Consider the following 21239-nt stretch of genomic DNA (forward strand, 5'->3'; position numbering starts at 1 on the left):
ACCGAGCAGAGGACCCCCAGGTGACCCTTACCACCATCTGTCTCCTGTGTCATTGGGTCAGCAATTGTGTTCGGAAGCCTATTTCTAAATCAGCATATTGTCATCCTACTGGAGGACACCGCTCCAAAGATTCCTCCGGTGATTCTATTTACAGCTATTCACCCTACTAAGAGGACCCACTATCCAGAGAGCTGAAGCCTCATTTACCCCCCCACGGCCGCTGCTAGCGCTGTATCCATCGAGTGGACAATACTTCCATACAACTACAAAGGAGGATCTGGTAATATGCACTCACTTTGTGTATTCAAGTGGCAACACACCCCCATGTCCCCTCCACACTACTCAATTCCACACAGTGGCCTGGAACTTGTTTACATTGCTTTTGTAATTTTCTTTTTGAACTTTTAAACTATTGTAATTTTATTGTGCCATCAGGTATTTTTTATATCAGTAAAAATTAATACACAAATCCAATCATCTGGTATTACTGTTTTTAAATAATAGCGCTGCTCTACTTGCCTTGTGCTTGTATTGCTTTGTGTTTTTCGGTGGGGACTGACTACCCCCACATTTGAGCAGCTGCTTTACTAGAGACCCAGTCCGTGTCAAAGCGCCTGACTATTCCTAGTGAATATCCTTCACATTTGACGTCCAGCCTGTAAAAAGTGGCTTGGTAATGATTGTTTAGCCTTTCTGGATTCAAGTGCGAAGCGGATGGTGTTGCGATGATTAGCCATTCGCTCTCGAAATTTTCTATAAAGTCCAGTATGCAAGGGCAGTACAGGAGGTATATAAGTTGATCCATCTTGCAGTGGAGTCTATATTTGATTTCCAGGGGTCTTCCTGTATGAGGATGTGGAAACGTGGGTCCTGGGGTCATGTTGCGGCAGGTGGTGAACCCCGAACAACGATAGCAGACAGGTCTTTTAGAATGAAGCCATGTACTGTTTTCATCCTTACTTGGGCTGAGAGTGGTTCGGATCAGTAATCGTTTTAAAACAAGACTTTTTTATAGGCCATCATCGGTGGCCCAAAGTGTTGTTGTTTCAGCGTGGTATCGGATGCCACAATTGGCCAATATTTCTTCAGGCTTTTTTGTATATTTTGGGAGGCATGGTTATAGGTGTTCACAAACACCATGCATCCCTTTGCTTAAGGTTTTGTGTAAGTTCCAGATTTTCAGGACATGTTTCTCCATGCCATGTGAGGCAATGATCTAAGGGTGGTTTGGAGTACCCCCTCTCAAGGAATCACATAGACATCTCTGTTAGCTGGGATTCCATGATGGCAAGGTCCGTGTTGTTCCTGATCACCCTAATGTATTGTGACACCTGGAGATATTCCTTAAGGGCGGTGGGGGGGGGGGGGGGTTTGGCTGGTTGTTGATAACAGGGTGTTATGGACCATGGTCTTCCGATTGAGTTTGGTGTGCAGTGTTCCATCATGAATACTGATAGTGATATCTAAAACATTTAGGGTGCTAGCATCTTCTTTAAGAGTGAATTTAATTGGATGGTCTTTTTGGTTCAAGGTACCAACTATTGTTCAAACTCCTCCATTGTACCAGTCCATAACAAAAATACATTGTCTGGAAGGTGAAGGTGACAGCTGCAGTCAGTGTATTTCAGTACCGGGTGTCTAATAGCTTGTACTATGCCATGGCCGCCCCATCCATCTTCCAAGATGTCCCTATGGCACCCCTGGTGGCCGTGTTCAAGCTCACTATGGACTTTCATGAGGACAGCGACCCAGCCAAGGTCAACCTGGGAGTGGGAGCCTACCGCACAGATGACTCCCAGCCCTGGATCTTACCGGTGGTGAGAAAGGTGGAGCAGATGATCGCCAATGACCACACGTTAAACCACGAGTACCTGCCTATTCTTGGGCTGACGTAGTTCCGCTCTAGTGCTTCCAGGATTTCTCTGGGCATCGACAGTCCTGCGTTCAAGGAGAATCGGGTAGGCAGTGTGCAGGCTCTAGGTGGTACTGGGGTACTACACATTGGAGCAGAGTTCTTATGGTGCTGGTACAATGGAACCAATAACACTGCAACCAATGTTCCCTCTAATTTTACGAAGGCTGTGTGCGGCAAAAGAAATTGGCTGTGCAACTTTGGAAGGAAATTTTAATTTTTGTGCGTTGCTTATATATAACTGGAAAATGACGTTCAGCATTTGTGTTAACTTTACTTCAAAATGATATTAAACATTTAAATATTCAAAACACAGCACACAATGTAGTTAATGGGTGAAACACACATTAATTGAGTCCACAACTGCAAAAAGGGACCACTGCTGCTTTGTGCGCTCTGTTGTAATGTCTGTGCGCACGCTCCTCGAGTTGTGTGCGCGCGCACGTGCGCACAGCTTAGAGGGAACACTGACTGCAACCCCCATCTACATCTCTTATCCTTCTTGGGAAAACCACAATGCAGTGTTTATTGACGCTTGCTTTAAGGATATCCAAGCATATCATTACTGGGACGCTGCTAATCGAGGGCTTGACCTTAAGGGGCTGTTAGAAGACTTAGAGAACAACCTGGAGTACTCCATCTTTGTCTTGCACGCTTGTGCTCACAATCCTACTGGTACAGACCCCACCCAGGACCAGTGGAAGCAGATAACCGATGTCATGAAGAGGCGCTATCTCTTCCCATTCTTTGATTCTGCCTATCAAGGCTTTGCCTCTGGAAACCTAGACAAGGACGCCTGGGCTGTGCGCTACTTTGTCTCTCAGGGATTTGAGCTGTTCTTTGCTCAGTCATTTTCTAAAAACTTTGGTTTATACAATGAGAGAGTGGGGAAGCTGACCATTGTGAGCAGAGGCTGCAATAGTCTTGAACATGTCCTATGGAGAAGATTGTGCGTACGACCTGGTCAACTCCCCCATCACAGGGGGCACGCATTGTAGCCACCTCACTGAACACTCCGGAGCTCTTTGATGAATGGAGTGACAATGTGAAGACCATGGCAGACAGAGTGCTGGCCATGAGGGCCGATCTTAAAAATAGATTGGAAGCTCTCAACACACCTGGTACCTGGAAACACATTGTGGAGCAGATAGGAATGTTCAGTTTCACCAGCCTTAATCCTAAGCAAGTCGAATACCTTATTAAGAACAAACATATATATCTGATGGCCAGTGGGCGCATCAACATGTGTGGTCTGACAATGAAGAACATCGACTACGTTGCTAAGTCTATTCATTAAACCGTCACCAAAATCCAGTAAAGATTGCTCACATTTATAGTGAATAGTGTTGTTAGAATTGTGATGTGTTCCGTCACCCTGATTCTCACAATAAGACCTCAAATGTTCTGTTCTTTTATTTTTATTATTGTATTTTTCTTTATGGCTTTTATTGGAACAAACTATTGCAGGGAGACTTATTACATGTGAGGGCGGTGGACTAATGTGCAATTCCTATCCCCGGTTACACTTTGTCTGCGGTGCAGAGCTCCAGGTCTCCTCCACTGACCTCCACGGACTCCTCTGTGGTCAGGTGAGGAAACCCTGGACTCTGATTTGCTGAGGCTGTGCATTTAATGACCACTTGAATCCCCAAATGAGCACAAGCCATCAGGACCTCTCCATACTGCAGATATGTTTTGGATATGCATTGTTGTCGGGCTGTAGGTGTGTCACTTGGTGCATGCAATATTTAGTAGCTCTGCCACTGGGGGGGTGCTATGTTTCTTCCCATAGTGTATACAGGAGACTTTGGCGCTCTGCCACTGGGGGTTCTATGTTTCTGCCCATTGTGTATACAGGAGACTTCAGCGCCCAGCCGCAATCTGCTGGTGCACTTCCTAGGAATCCTGGCTGTCTCATCAGTTGGGATTTATTTTTCACTAAAAGTCTAAAATGCCTGTGCATGCGGTTGCCAACATTCATGGATTTACACCAGTTCTGCTTGTGGGTGCTTATGCCTTACCCTGGAGGGTTACTGTGTGTGGGCTTTTACAGTAAGTATTAGAAATGTCCCATGAAACGTCCCGTACAGATGATCACAGACCAGCTGCTGTATAAATACTTCCGCACTAGGTTCTATGCACTGCAATAAAGGAGGCCTGCTGGGTAGTCCTGGTCTAGGGCTGCTCTGCTTATTACACAGGTTGGTGGGGGGTAAATGTTATAGCTTTCTAGTGCGCAGCCTTCTATTGTAGAGCGCTGACTGGTTTTACTTGTCCTCTTACCTACCAGGGCAGTGTGACACTGCAAAACAATATATAACTGGAATAAAGCCACCAACGGCCGCTGCCTCGTGTAACACTAAAAATCACTTTATTAAAATAAATCATTGTTGGGAAAAATTATAAATATTGTAACCTAATTTATGAAACTGAGAAATAAATAAATTCTGCCGTAAAAAAAAAGACATTGTCTATGAACCTCTTGAAGAATTTTATATGCTGGGAAAACATGGGCAATATGTGGGTATTTTCGTAATCATTCATGTATAGGCCTGCATAGGATGGTGCCAGATTTGAGCCCATTGCCATACCTGACACTTGAACATAGTATTTCTGCTGGTATGAGAAGTGGTTACAAGTAAGGACTAGAAAAAAAGAGGTATGGAACTGCACTTTTGAGGAAGTATATAGTAACAATTTATTGAAAAATATAATTAACACATTAAAACACTTTTATACGTGTATAATATTACACAACAGTAAAACATCTTCAGATGAGTAGGATATTGCATAGTATCACAATAATTATAGCATGTGATTGGTGCAAACCTAGAAGAATAAATACCCCTTTGAATTGATCGGGGATGATTTTAGGGAAAGCACCCCGCTGGTCCCTCCTGTATGGATCCTGTTCTTATTAGGACTCCAGATGGACAATAGTTATTTGGGGGGACAGTTGATTAACTCACATGTCAGGGATGAATGCCTACAAGTAAGGACTAATTTGGCCATATCAACCAGGAAGTCAGTTGGTTTTTTTTTTTTTGCTGTCTCTCCACAAGCTTTTTACTGAGTACATGGAGTCCATCAATGTGTGGGATCACCGTGTTGGCATTGCTTATACTCTTTAGATTTTTTCCCAGTCAAGCCCATTTTTTTGAAAATCTCTTATATATTTGGCTACATCTGTCACTCAAAGTGTGTGAGTGAGTGTATAACAGGAGGGACACATTGCCCTGTTTCTGGACTTCTCCCTTAATTAATGATTACCAGCACCTGTGTTGAAGCACCTTTCTAATCAATTAATAACATATGTGAAACAGGTGATGGCAATCATACATTATGAGGGAAGTCCAGAAACAGAGCAATGTGTCCCTCCTGGAGAGGGTCATGTTGGGAGGTATGTGACTGACTCACATGACAGAAAACCAGCCCAGTGAGCCCACAGTGCCAGACATCCTCTGCCTCCCCATGTTGCCCAGCAAAGACACTGCACCAGGTGAGCGCCCCCCGCCGCCCCACCCACGATTCGCGCCCCTCCTGTGACCCCCCTCCCGCGATTCGCGGCACCCCCCCGCGACACCCCCCTCCCGCGATTCGCGGCACCCCCCGCACCCCCCCACAATTCACGGCACCCCCGCAACCCCCCCTCCCGAGATTCGCGGCAAACCCCCCCCCCCCTCCCCATGGCTATGGTTGACAATGAAAAAGGTTGAGATTTTGAGATTTATTTTTCATTTTTTGAATGTTCTCATATTCATTCTCATGTGTCGACATGGACACCAAAGAAATGCCACACTTATGTCAACATTTACATGTGTTGACCTTTCTGTGTTGATTTTTTCTTGTGGCGATTCGCGGCACCCCCCCATCCCCTCCCGCGATTGACGGCACCCCCCTGTGACCACCCCCTCCCGTGATTCGCGTCACAGCGTCACCCTGTGACCCCCCCTCCCTCCCGCGATTCGCCGCCAACCCCCCTCCCATGATTCGCGGCGACCCACCCCTCCCGCGATTCGCAGCAACCCCCGCGCCCTCCCTCCTACGATTCGCGGCAACCCCATGCCCCCGCAACCCCCCCTCCTGCAATTCGCTGCAACCCCCCGCGCCCCCCCTCCTGCGATTCGCGGCATCCACCCCCCCAACCCCCGCGACCCCCCCTCCCGCAATTCACGGCACCCCTCGCGACCCCCCCTCCCGCAATTCGCAACCCCCCTTCCGCAATTCTGCCCCCTCCCTCGATTCACGGCAGCCCCCGCGCCCCTCCCACAATTCACGGCACCCCTGCTCCCCTCTTTAGTCCCCCGTATGCCCATACACCCCTATCACTACCCAGCTTCCTGCTCTCCTGAACCATAACTTCCACCACTGGGGAGTCGCTGACGCTGTGTTGCCCACATACCCCTATCATGCCTCATAGCACAGCCTCCTGCTCTCATGCACCCTAACTCCCACCCAGTAGGAGGAGACACTGACTCAGGGCCACCGTCCTGTACTCCTGTACTGCCACGCTGAACCCTCACCCACTGGCAGAAGCTGCACTGTGTCTCCCACCCTCCTCTTTAGGCCCCCTTATGCCCACACACCCCTATCACTACCCAGCCTCCTGTTTTCCTGTGTTGTGACCTCCGCCAGTGGGGAGCCGCTGACTCAAAAACACCCTACTATACTATTGCACACACACACACCCACAAATGTCACTGTACCATCCACACTATCAATGTACATCTTATTCTGTAACTGCTTTTTAATTAAACAAAACAATACACACCCCTTCCAAATCATATGCTCTCTATTTAACACATTTCACCTATAACTCAAGTTGCAATACAGGCATCTTTCATACAATTCTAACCATATTTCTCACAATACAAACGTTCACAAATTAAGGGGGCGCAGCCACTTACGACGGTGTGAAGAGCGCCCGTAGGGCACGATGAATCACCTAGTACATATATAAATACACATAAATTATTCTCCATGTCCTCTTCCATGAGACAATAGTGAATTCATCAATATCTAGTTCCAAATTTACATTCCACTAATAAAATGTAATTTAATAAAAATTCCAAAAAGTTAATAAAATACAATAAAAAAAATTAAACAAATTCTATAAAATGTAATAAAAATGAATTAATAAAAATATGCAATTTAATCAAATAAACCAAAATAAACTAAAATACAATAAAAAAATTCAAGATAATTTAATAAAATTTCATAAAAAAATTATAAAAATCAGTAAAAAATGTATAAAAATGTAATATATAAAAATATGTTCAATAATTATTAAAATACAACATCATTGGTACTTGATAATCATAACAACTTTCTCTTTTCCTATATGTACCTATATTCATGCCAAAATAATAATTATTTGCTCCATATTCCCAATCCACCCCAGCCTTTGTCTCATTCGAATTAATGCTGTGAACACACTCCCGGTATGCCCCACCCATGGCCATATATTAATCATCATTCCATCCATTTGAGATTCTGATATTAATAGGGTTCTCTACTAGGCTAACCGCCATTAACTTGAATTAATTGAAAGTATTAAAACTTAGATGAGCCATTACCAATACTATGTTAAACAAATACATGGGCGCCAGCCACTTATGGCTATCCCGGAAGTGATGTTGTGCGTTCCATTGACCAGATCCTCCGGCAGATGCACTTCCGGTCAGACCAGATGACATAGTTGGTGGGCTGGAGCATGCCAATTAGGTGTAATCCCATGTTAATTAGTAGGGACATATATCGGGACACAGCGGCTGTCTGGCAGGCTGCTGCTCAGTACCGCACATAGGTCTGCTAAAACCATGCTGTCTCCTTGCTGAACCACGCTGTATCTGATACCTGCCAATGGATAAGTAAAACTTATTTTTTGCACTTTGGACTACTCATATGGTATAAGCTCCTTGATAAAGGTCCACAGCTTTGGACCAAAACGTTGGGGCACATATGGAGATATGACTTTTTTGCAATTTGTTTCGGATATGGATATCATGGCACTGCTTTGGTAATAAATAATTGTATTAACTTGACTCCTGTAAATTGAGTTATTATACTCTTTACATTGGTGAGTGCTATTTATCCAAGCTTTGGGATACCTGGAATATATATATATATATATATATATATATATATATATATATATATATATATATATATATATATATATATATATAGTGTTCCAATAGATAGAGGCACACGGACACGGTCAAAGAATTTGCAAATAGTGTATTAGAATGGGCATAACATACCACTATCTAGCGCTTTCGGGGTTAACACCCCGTCTTCAGGATAGAAGCCCTTATCGTGCAAGTGACCAAACACCGGGTCTAATAAAGGAAATGGAGAATTTAAGCTACGAGGACAGATTGAACAAATTGGGATTGTTTACGCTAGAGAAGTGATGTTTAAGGGGGACATGCTTAACATGTACAAATATATCAGGGGACAATATAAAGAACTGTCCAGCGCACTTTTTACTACAAGGAAGGACTCTAGGACACGTGGGCATGAGTTTTTAGATTAGAAGAGAAAACATTTTGTTCCCTTAGAAGGAAACATTTTTTCACGGTCAGGGCAACCAAACTGTGGAACTCTCTTCCTGGTGAGGTGGTGTCAGCAGACACAATAAATACGTTTAAAATAAGGTTGGACAAACATTTATTGATTAAAAACATCCAGGGGTACAATTAAGAAATAAACAGTCTTTAATAAATAAAATATCAGTATTCACAACACAAAAACAAGGGTTAAGCTAATAAACCGAGGTTGAAGTTGTTTGGGAGTGCCAGCATACAAGGAGTATGTATATGTATATGTATATATATATATATATATATATATATATATATATATATATATATATATATATATATATATCAGAAAAAGACAATGTGGAGAAGTGCTGGCTTCATAAACCTCAGTTTTGTCAATGGAGAAAAGTCCCAGAGTCTGATTGGAGCTCCCAGGGAAAAAATCTTTTACACGCACTAGGCCTTTAGTTTTGTGGCCGCTGCTTTTTCCACCCTTTTGAGAAGAATCCCGGGATCCCACGGGATTAACAGATATCTAGAACAAGAAAATGGGGGAAGCGCTTCATAGTGCAAGTATTGCTTTTTTAATATGAAACAAGTTTTCAATTAAAAGATCAGAGTAAAATGTACAACTCGTACCATTTAATACATTAGCGTGGGCTACAAACTACCACGTGTTTTTTTTTAAAACAATTACCAACTCCACTTCCAATCTCAAGGCTGAGAACCACCGGGCAATGCTGCTGCGTCCTGTGTACCTCCGACACGCTGGACCTGCTGGCGCACTTATCCCTCTACTCTCCCGGAACGTGGACGGCAGTAACAATTCAGAGGTGTCTGGTAGGACCCGCCCAGACGCGTTTCGTCTATGACTTCGTCAGTGGGCTGTCCCACCAGACGCAAGCTTCCCATATATCTAGTAGACACAATCAACAATCTATTCATTACAGCTGGATTTAATTAACTTCATCTATCTCAGAGAATGGACAAATCTTTAATCAGCCTGTCTCTACTTTAAAGCTGCCAAAGCTTTCATTTTACTCAGGATAGTACATTCGATTCGTAAAATCTGCAAAATACAAAATACATGAAACATTAGACAACACAAACACACAGATACTAGGTTGGTCTTAACTTTTAAATAGTGTTAATCACCATCTCAATACTCTCTCCTTACGAGATGGCCTGCGCTGATTATAGCTGCCTAACTTTTAACAATTCAAAAGACTGCATACCTGCAGCAGGACAGCATGTAATTTACTAAACTGGAATAGACATCCGTATTCTTATACTTCATTCAAAGGTTACTATCAGAATGTATTCCCCCGTCACCAGTTTTAATATCATTACGGACGGTGACACACCAGTCGACACACACTGTGTCACTGTTTCTTCAAAGCACATTAGTATATTTTTCTATCGTGATCTGTCCATATCTCTCAGATAGATGGAGTTTTAACAATACAACAATTTTCAACATTTTCATAATCATCTCATTCAGAGCAAAGTTAGTAGTAGGAGCGGAAACACATTTTATAACTTTGTAATGCCAGTTTGAAGGGACACAAATATTTTCTCACAATTATCTACACACCAAATTGATTTTAGGATTTTTTATATTATTATATACAGACCTTCAGGGCAGTAGTCTTGCACTCTAAAGTGTAGATATCAACTCCACCAGCCAATGGTCGACATATATTGTGTCGATCCTTTTTGTTTTGACAGACCATGAAAATGAACCATAATAATGAGCCACTTTAGACCAAGCATAATAACTTAGAGGTAGAAAACACCAAGGTGTAACACAAATTTGGCGGGCGGATTCCCGTAAGCTATTTATGAAGCCAAGATATTTTCCAGGGCAAGAAAGGAGGAAGGAGGGTATTCTCCAATCATCACCCAACCATGTATCTCATCAGATGGAGGATGAGCGAGAATATCCTCGACGACACTGCCTCTTACTCACGACCTTAATCTATATCATGAGTATTACCCAGCAGAATCAGACACCAATGGAGATTATATTTTTACAGGGCACAACATGATCTTAACTGTTAGAAATAAAAGGAGTGATCTCAAAATTTTCATTTAACCCATTTGGTATCAGTGTATCCAGGGCCAAAATCCAATGGGTTTCTCGCCGTGTAAGATGTTTTTCCCTGTCACCTCCTCTAATGTCTGCCTCCACCATTTCAATCCCTTTGAATCTTAGGCCACTCGAGTCTCCACCATGACATTCCAAAAAATGTCTCGGGACACTATGATTGGTTACTTTGTTTTTTATGTTGCGAGTGTGCTCTAAGATTCAGATTTTTAGTGTACGTTTAGTTTTTCCTATATAACAGTAGCCGCAGGGGCAGGTTAACATGTAAACAATAAATTTGGAATTACAATTAATAAATTGTTTGATGGCAAACGATTTTCCAGATCTGTCTTTAAATTGCTTTGCCCCTTTTTCTCCAAGTGGGCAGATTTTACATCCCCCACATGGATAAAAGCCAACTATACCTCCCAGCGCAGTAGCGCACGCAGGGGGGGTTTCTGAGTACCCAGAAACCCCCCCAGGAGTCTAAGGGCCCTAGGCTTAAAGCTGAGGGTCCCCTCTTTCCATGGGTACAAGAATTTTAAAAATCGTCCCTTGGGAACTGGAGATATCTGACTTCAAAGGAGTGGTCCCCATCCAAGCCTGTTAATTGCTCTTCCCAGTTAGATATTTTAGGTTCTGTCTGACGTAGAGTTTTTCTGATAGTATATTCCAAAAGCTGGGACTCTCCCCCTTTGAGGGACACTAGTAGCTTGTCTCTACTGTTCCCAGAACCAGCGATATCAGCCTTCCAGCAGCTGGTTACTGCTCCAGCTCCACACACCTGGTATGTAGTTTTATATACTCGTTGGCAGATTGCTCTGCCTTCTGAACTCTGATCCCCTAGTCCCCAATACCATTCTCTAGTTTTTAATTCCATTAAAATCTAAAAAATCTATTTCTGGTAACTGGAGATATCTGCAGTCAAGCAAGCTGTCCTCCCACCAGAAAATTATGAATAATAAGCCCACTCCACTATAAACCCCTCCTCTGCATATTAAACAACCTCTACCACCCTGGAAGTTATGTATCAGGGCCCCTTCATTCAGCCCAATACCCCCTTCTCCCACCATCTGTGCAGCAAAGGGGTAATTGGAAATTACTGATCCAGGCCCTACATGCTGAGCGGTTGATATAATACCCCCTACCACCCGGGGGACATCAAAGCTTCCCCCACCCCTACCGCTGGAGGATCGGTAGGTGCCCCAATACGTTGCTATGCCCAGGGGTCTACACTGCTGTTGACGTCCCTGTATGTATGTATGTATATATATATATTTTTTTTAATTATTATTTATATACATTTGGTCTATCTATAATACTTTAACTGACCCGGCATATACTGGGTCACCTAAGTGTCCATCTCTGTGCTTTGCTCCGCCCCTCTGGAAACCCCCTTCTGAAAATCCTGCGTTTGCCACTGCAGCACCCTTACTGGATTTGGTTTGATGGACTCAAGGCAGCTCCTCGAGATCAGGGATTTGACGTTTTTAGCTCTCCTGAATACCAGGTCCGATCTCTCTGGTAATTCTTTCCCTAAAATGGGATCTAACTGGAGTATGTGCCAGTTCTTTTTAACTGCATTACGTATCTGTTTTTCAGCACTGTTATACTCTGTAGTAAAGGGGCACACAATTTTTTTCAACTGTACAGCGTTTTGTGTTCCATTAACCTCATGTGTGCGGCTTATATTTTTATTTTTGTACACCAAAAGTTCTGATCTTGGAGTTTGCATCGCTTTATTTTTTGAGGTTTCAATGAGGGATCGGGGGTATCCTCTTTCAAGGAATCTTTCTTTATAAATTTCAGACTGTTCCTCAAACTTATTTTGTTCACTACAATTGCGTCTCAGTCGGGAGAATTGGGAGAAGGGAATGTTATTCTTCCAAGCTGGAAGATGGCAGCTTGAAAATTCCAAATAGCTGTTTGAGTCAACTGATTTAAAATGGGTACAGGTTTCTATTTTATTAATTTCACTTTTTATACTCAGATCTAAATATTTCAGTCTGGTCTCGTCTACTGTATATGTGAAACGTAGATTGTATTCGTTCACATTTAGTATTTCTATGAAATCCTTGAGATCTGGGGTCTCACCATCCCATATCATTATAATATCGTCTATATATCGACAAAACAATATTATTCGAGGATCATTACATTGGGTCAGCATCTCCACTTCCCATTGGCCCATGTACAGGTTTGCGAGACTCGGCGCACAGATGCTACCCATCGCCGTCCCGCAAATTTGTACATACCAATCCTCCAAAAACATAAAATAATTACACTCCAGAACAAACTGTAAGCATTTACATACAAAATCAATTTTCTCCACCCCTACTTCAGGGTCATTACTCAAAACCCGGCGTACCGCATCAATCCCACCTTTGTGCGGAATAGCCGTATAAAGCGACTGCACATCTATAGATATATGATTTTAATTTAGGCACATACTTTTTAATTTGACTGTCCACATATTCGGATACCCGTGATGTTAGGGACCCGATTCCACTGATAATTGGGCGACCTGGGGGGTGGGATAAGTTCTTATGGATTTTGGGTATATGATAAAACACCGCTATTCTTGGCGTGCGATTTAATAGATACATGTATTCGTCCTTACATATACATTGTTTTTTCATACCCATGTTTAGCAGGCTTTCTAATCTATCTAGATATTCCTGAGTCGGGTCATAAGTTTTGTGTAAGAGACCCTATCATCCAAAAGTCTATGTGCTTCTGCCAAATAGAACTCCCTATCCATAAGAACTATCCCACCCCCCCAAAAGGATCGACACAATATATGTCGACCATTGGCTGGTGGAGTTTATATCTACACTTTAGAGTGCAAGACTACTGCCCTGAAGGTCTGTATATAATAATTTTAAAAAATCCTAACATCGATTTGGTGTGTAGATAATTGTGAGAAAATATTTGTGTCCCTTCAAAGTGGCATTACAAAGTTATAAAATGTGTTTCCGCTCCTACTACTAACTTTGCTCTGAATGAGATGATTATGAAAATGTTAAAAATTGTTGTATTGTTAAAACTCCATCTATCTGAGAGATATGGACAGATCACGATAGAAAAATATACTAATGTGCTTTGAAGAAACAGTGACACAGTGTGTGTCGACTGGTGTGTCACCGTCCGTAATGATATTAAAACTGGTGACGGGGGAATACATTCTGATAGTAAACCTGGTGACGGGGGAATACATTCTGATAGTAACCTTTGAATGAAGTATAAGAATACGGATGTCTATTCCAGTTTAGTAAATTACATGCTGTCCTGCTGCAGGTATGCAGTCTTTTGAATTGTTAAAAGTCAGGCAGCTATAATAAGCGCCGGCCATCTCAAAAGGAGAGAGTATTGAGATGGTGATTAATACTATTTAAAAGTTAAGACCAACCTAGTATCTGTGTGTTTGTGTTTCATGTATTTTGTATTTTGCAGATTTTACGAATCGAATGTACTATCCTGAGTAAAATGGAAGCTTTGGCAGCTTTAAAGTAGAGACAGGCTGAATAAAGATTTGTCCATTCTCTGAGATAGATGAAGTTAATTAAATCCAGCTGTAATAAATAGATTGTTGATTGTGTCTACTAGATATATGGGGAGCTTGCGTCTGGTGGGACAGCCCACTGACGAAGTCATAGACGAAACGCGTCTGGGCGGGTCCTACCAGACGCCTCTGTATTGTTACTGCCGTCCACGTTCCGGGAGAGCAGAGGGATAAGTGCGCCAGCAGGTCCAGCGTGTCGGAGGTACACAGGACGCAGCAGCATTGCCCGGTGGTTCTCAGCCTTGAGATTGGAAGTGGAGTCGGTAATTGTTTTTAAAAAAAACCAAGTGGTAGTTTCTAGCCCACGCTGATGTATTAAATGGTACGAGTTGTACATTTTACTCTGATCTTTTAATTGAAAACTTGTTTCATATTAAAAAAGCAATACTTGCACTATGAAGCGCTTCCCCCATTTTCTTGTTCTAGATATATATATATATTACTGCTGGGCATGTTAACGCGTTAATATCGCGTTAACGAGCCAGCACATTAACGGCAATTAAATTTATTATCGCTGTTAAAGCAGGGGGGGGGGGCGGGGGGATGGGAGCGCTGAGGTGGCAGGGATCTGGAGACAGGGGCTGCCAGGCACTGGGAAACTGACGGGTCTGCACCACAGGGGTGCAGAGTCTCTGTACACATGCTGACGGAGACTGTTCGCCCCTCCAAATATGGCCGCCACTGTGAGGGAGACAGACGCTAGAGATGCTCCTTTACCTCTAGCGTCTGCCAGGGATGTGCAGAGTGACCAGCGCTACCCGGCAAGCAACAAGCATGTAATCCCACCTGGCAACGAGCATGGAACCCCTGGCAATGAGATTTTAGGTAAGCGGCACTTATGTGCCTATCAGTGCGATAAATCGCAGTTAATCACAAAAATTTCATGCGATTAATCGCGATTAAAATTTTAATCCTCGCCCGCCACTAATATATATATATCTAGTATATATCTGGTAGACCTGGCACTCCTTGCAGAGTAAGCAGCTGCCCTGGCACCTTTGCAAAGATAATATAGAGTACATAGAAGTGCGGATTCCGGGAGCGCTGTGGACCCTGCAATCCCTGGCAACGAGCATGGAACCCCCCCTGGCAATGAGCAAGGAACCCACCACCCCCCTGGAAGGAAGCAAGTAACCCACCACCCCCTGGGCACTGGGAAACTGACTGGTCTGCACCGCAGGGGTGCAGAGTCTCTATCCACATGCTGACGGAGTCTCTGCGGCCCTCCAAATATGGCCACCACTGTGAGGGAGACAGACGCTAGAGGTGCTCCTTTACCTCTAGCGTCTGTCAGGGATGTGCAGAGTGACCAGCGCTACCCAGAAGTGTGGATTCCGGGAGCGCTGTGGACCCTGCAACCCCTGGCAACGAGCAAGGAACCCCCTGGCAATGAGCAAGGAACCCACCACCCCCCTGGAAGGAAGCAAGTAACCCACCACCACCCTGGCAACGAGCAAGGAACCCACCTTCCCCCTGGCATGGAGCAAGTAACCCCCCCACCCCCTGGCATGGAGTAAGTAACCCCCCTGGCATGGAGCAAGTAACCCCCCCACCCCCCACCCCCTGGCATGGAGCAAGTAACCCCCCTGGCATGGAGCACTGGCAACAAGCAAGTAAACTCCTGGCAACAAGCATGAAACCCACTATAGCAACAAGCATGCAATCTCCCTTGGCAACAAGCATGCAATCTCCCTTGGCAACAAGCATGTAATCCCACCTGGCAACGAGCATGTAACCCCTGGCAATGAGATTTTAGGTAAACGGCACTTATGTGCCTATCAGTGCGATAAATCGCAGTTAATCACAAAAATTTCATGTGATTAATCGATTACAATTTTAATCCTCGCCCGCCACTAATATATATATATCTATCTAGTATATATCTGGTAGACCTGGCACTCCTTGCAGAGTAAGCAGCTGCCCTGGCACCTTTGCAAAGATAATATAGAGTACATAGATGAATACAGAGCCCTTAGTAGGGATGTATCATCGCACGGCACTCCAAGGGACTACACACTGGATAGTGAAAAGTTGTGGTTTATTGCAACGTTTCGAGGCTCTCCGGCCCCATCGTCCAGCAAACAGTTCACAGCTATACAATACTAAATGGGAAATTTGTAACTGGCGCTAAGATAATAGCAGCTAGATGTTATGAATCCCCGGCGCTGCAGATGCTGAAGGGGTAGCTGTCTCTCAGGACACGGTCCGGTACCTGCACAATAGACTTCTGACGGCGAGTGACGGCAGACCAACCATTTAATTGTACCAAGTTCTGGTACTTATGTAATATCTGGACTCCCATTTTTCTTATGAGACCGCGTCCCCTCGCGGGGCTCGCTGCACTCACCACGCTTCGGGCACGGTGGCTCGCTGCACTCGCCACACTATATAAAATCAACTGCATACGTAGTTGGATAGTAGGGGTGCATTTAACATGGGAGTCCAGATAATACATACTGTAAGTACCCAAGTTCTTAATTGCAGGGATTGTTTTTATTACTGTATCACTAATCCTTGTTTCTATTGTGTTTGTTTGTCTATTATGTTTGACCCCGTCTCTATATAATGTATTTATTGCACTACTGTTGGCATAGAGATAGAGATGTTTTTATGTATATTTTTAATAGAGTTTTGTACTTTTGTACTTTTACATTTATGTATTTCTGTACGGTTATATTTTAATTTGTATACATTTTATGCAATTTTACTATTATGCTATTTTACTATCATGTTAAAACTATCATGGGAATGTGCAATATATAGAAATAGTTAATAAGAGTCGGGTCTGGGTACAATGCGGATTGGTGAGAAAACAATCACGTGACAACGGATTCAGCTTTAAATAGTGGTCCGGTGAAATTGAACAGCACGTCTTGAAAAAGGAAGTATTCCGAAACGCGTTGACGTGGTTGGTCTGACATCACTCGCCGCCAGAAGTCTATTGTGCAGGTACCGGACCGTGTCCTGAGAGACAGCTACCCCTTCAGCGTCTGCAGCGTCGGGGATTTGTAACATCTAGCTGACGATGTATCGCGGTGACACCTGTTCATGTGCTGCTGTAAAAAAACCTATGTGTTTATCCTGCGTGTGAATAAAATTTGTTTACCCTGATTTTGGAGTCCTTGGAGTGGAATCTAAAAGATACCGTTATGTGAACGCGTGACAGTATGCTAATGTAAGTCTCGTTTACCTGCTTTTATACAAGAAGTCTGTGGTTCAATCGTTTATGGTGCAAAAGAAACTGCTATGTGAACGCGAGTGGGGAGCATAAAGTAAGTGTGGTTTATATAGCCCACTAAAGCACAGTACCCGTGCCCCGGTTTCTCCTGCTCACAAGCAAGTTTCTACAAGACCCTGCGCTGGTTCTTTCCTAAACCCATTTTTTGTCAAAACAGTTCACAGCACCTGGGATTTCTTGATATCAGGGTTTCCAGGGCAGAGTCACCATGCTCTTGATGGTGAAATAGCTGCCCAAGTGATAGGCCGGAGGTATTTTATTGTAAGGACCTCTGGAGCCGTGGCAAAACTCTGTTATGCTGTGTGCCTGTATGCTACTGCCTGTAATAATGACTGCATATAGATTTAACCTCCTGTTCAAAATGAACAACAAAGTCTTCATCTAAATCCCCGTTTTTGAGACACATAAGCTAACATAGAAAATGGCCGAAATATAGAGAAAAATAATTAATGGTAGATTTAAGCCCCATACACACTAGATGATATTGTTCAGAAGGACCCTTGTTGGTGATATCTTTTACTATTTCTTCTAGTCTGTACATGCAATATTGTCAATGATGCATACTCCCACACATCATATGGACCCCCTTGCCTGTCCTCCTTATACAGATGAGGGAGGTCATTGTTTACCACGGCCCCTCGCTCCACCCTCCACTATGGCTCCCTCCCTGCCGGCATTACACTCGGCACTTACCGATGCTGGCACCCCTCCATTTCCCTGCCACTGCCAATATTGGCATAGATGGGAATCGTATTATGTGTATATGGCATTAGTAACAAGCACTAAATCTGTAAATAATAAACATATATAAACATGTTGTCTTCTACACCAGTGGTTCCCAACCCTGGTCCTCAAGTACCCCCAACAGTGCATGTTTTTAAGGTCACCCAGCAGGTGCACTCATTATTCAGGCACATTTGAAAAGATCCACAGGTGGAGCTAATTATAATACTTGTGATTCTGTGTGGAGACCTGCAAAACATGCACTGTGTACCAGGGTTGGGTACCACTGTTCTACACTCAACCAATGGTGGCAGGCTTTAAACTTGAGAACTCTAAAGGCCCCCATACACTAGGGCGACTTGTACTTAGGACAAGTCGCCCCCGACTTCCCCCTGAGCTTCCCCGGCTGCTCCCCGGGGGGAGCTTGATTAGATTGGCACTTGATGTGCCATTTTTTACATGTGATAAATCGTCTTGATTTATCACATGTAAAAAACCCGGGGAGCAGGGGGGGGGGGGGAGCTACAGAGCAGGGCTGCTGGTGGGAGCAGGGGGGGCTGGGGACGCTGCGGGGGACACAGGCGGCATAGAGCCGGGAGCTGTCAGTGCTAGAAAAAAAAAGCCTATACAATGAATGGGCAGCCTGTGATTGGCTGAGCGCTCTCTCAGCCAATTGCTGACTGGCTGAGAGAGCGCTCAGCCAATCACAGGCCGCCCATTCATTGTATGGGCTTTTTTTTTTTATTCAGTACTGACAGCTCCCGCCGGCTCCCCCTGCCCGGCTCTATGCCGCCTGTGTCCCCCGCAGCGTCCCCAGCCCCCCCTGCTCCCTCCACCGCCGCGCCGCCCCACTAGGTCCCAAGTCGGGTGGTTGGACGTGCAGCAGGTCCGACCACCCGACGCAGATCCGATGCGCACGGGACCGCGCATCTGATCTGAGGGGACATCAAAACTAGCCGATTTTGGTCCGATTTCGGCCAGATCCGACTGATCTGGCTGAAATCTGACCAAAATCGGCTAGTGTATGGGGGCCTTAAGATATATCACTCATGCCTCAGTAGCTCCGGGTGCCCTCCTGGGTATCCAGACAATATATACGAAGATAGTAGCAGCACTCACAGAATAAATAACACTGCAAAGATGGGGAGAGGCTTAACAACTCAATTCAGTATAATAAACTTCTTCTGATGAAAATTCTTGGAATTAATTGAAACGCTAAGCATTTCCCCAGCAATGCTGTGTGTTATTTATTCTGTGAGTGCTGCCACTATATATATATCTAGTAAGCCTGGGCATCTAAAATGTTTCCAGAGGAGCACTGTGTGTTTATCATGTGAAGTGATGACATCACATGGACCTGCCCACACTTTCAAAGTTCCAAGTTCTTTGATAGGATAAAAAAATGTTTAGCCACAACAAGATGGTCTTATCCACTGTATGTGGGCAGTCATTTTACCTTATATGTGACACCGATAGTAAGCTACAGTACTTCCAAAACCTAGAGCCTGATTCAGAATTGTACGCAATGTCAATATTTATGCAGCCAAGTATTTATTGTAGAATGTGTGTGTGCCAAGGTACTCTATCGATGCCACCTGCAATCAGCATCAAAAATATAGTGCTATGGAATGTTGGAGGAGAGCCCCAACCTGGTATCTTGCCTAGGGCCCCATGAGGTCTAAAAAAAGTGCTTTCTCTAGGAGAGGTAGATTAGATCAATAAAGCAAAATCCTGCAAGACATCCAGTAATGAGTAAAAGCTGCAAATAACCAGCAAAGTTGACATATCTTTTATGAAATCAATTAAGTTGTTTTGGCATGTTGCCATGTTGCCGCCATTAGGATGATACAGTACATTGCAGAGTAACAAAGATTAGCATTTAAAGCACCATCCCCAGGCTGTAAGATGCCTGATTGATTGGATCATAAATAGATTATGAGGCAATCATTGGAACCACCTGCTGCAATGCATACACAGATACCAGGAAACTGACCAACAGTAAAGGTGCGACCATTTTGTTCTGTGTACCAATTTCATCATCAACCAGTAATTTTCTCAAGCAATTCTTTCTTTAATTTATTATTATTATTGCTATTATTATTTTAATCTCTACTCTATTTTGACTAGAAATCACTGGTCTGGTGCACCAGCGATTTTTATCCATAATCGAAGGGGCATGCTCCTGCTACCAGTGACCATTAAGGGATGGTTAGGGAGCACGCTGCTATTGATTTATCACCAACAATACACAAAAAACATGGGCGATATGGTCGCTAAGTGACCATTTTGCCAGTGATACTAGCTAAAATCATCTTGTGTGTACAGGGCTTTACAGTATCAACAACGCAGTTCATATAATTTTAAGGTGACCAATTTTTTTTTTTTAATGAAAAGGACAACACAAATAAAAGAAACAAAAATATTGTAAATAATAGAAACAAGAAGCAAACCTAAATAGACTGGCAGGGCGGGCAGTGACTGAACTAGCAGGGTGGGTAGTGACGGAACTATTGACTCTTAGGCCAAGGTGCAATCATATGCTTTGTCGGGGGCATGGCCTGGCGGCAAGGGGGGGGGGGGTGGATTATAAACTCAGTCAGTGCCAAATAAAAGCCAAGCCCATTTTGTACATCCACATTAAAAAAAATTTACACATATCAGCACTGACATATACCCCGCTTCCCCATTCTCTGCTGCCCCATCTTTAATATGTTCACTGTACCCTGAGCTCTCTTACAGTACCTCCTCCTCCGAGTCTGGTTCTGCTGCAAGCTGGCAGGTGTGCACAGTTATCAGTGGCAGTTTTTACCTATGGGCTCCAGGGCTCCAGCCCCACCAGGTAAAATCCACCACTGTAGTGAAGTCAGATGCCATCTGTGAGACGGCACAGTGAAGCCACACTGTGACTGGCAGTGATTTTCTATTGGAATTCGGACCTGCCAGTGTCTCAAGGCAGTGTTCCCTCGTGCAGCTGTGGGGCTGTGGGGCAGCCCCTAAAAACAGGATCTGAGCATGCGCAGTTAAGTGGATGCGGATGCGCCATACCTGAGACCATCAATACAATTCTACAGGTATGCTCCTAAAGCAGCCTAATAGAGGCTGGGGCCAGCACATGCGCAGTACCAACGAGGCTACTACGCATGTGCCAGTCCCAAGACGGTGATCGGTACTAT

The 21239-nt window shown here is 44.0% G+C and overlaps 1 protein-coding gene and 1 pseudogene across 10 annotated transcripts in view; both read left to right on the plus strand.

Moving 5' to 3' along the window:
- Positions 1–21239, plus strand: part of BEGAIN (brain enriched guanylate kinase associated) — a 330134-nt gene that overhangs the window by 44486 nt on the left and 264409 nt on the right. The gene's annotated exons all lie outside the window — the stretch shown is intronic.
- LOC146049813 (aspartate aminotransferase, cytoplasmic-like) lies at positions 674–3317 on the plus strand (annotated as a pseudogene).

Source organism: Crinia signifera, chromosome 12, assembly GCF_055691185.1.
Source record: "Crinia signifera chromosome 12, ASM5569118v1, whole genome shotgun sequence".
NCBI lineage: Eukaryota > Metazoa > Chordata > Amphibia > Anura > Myobatrachidae > Crinia > Crinia signifera.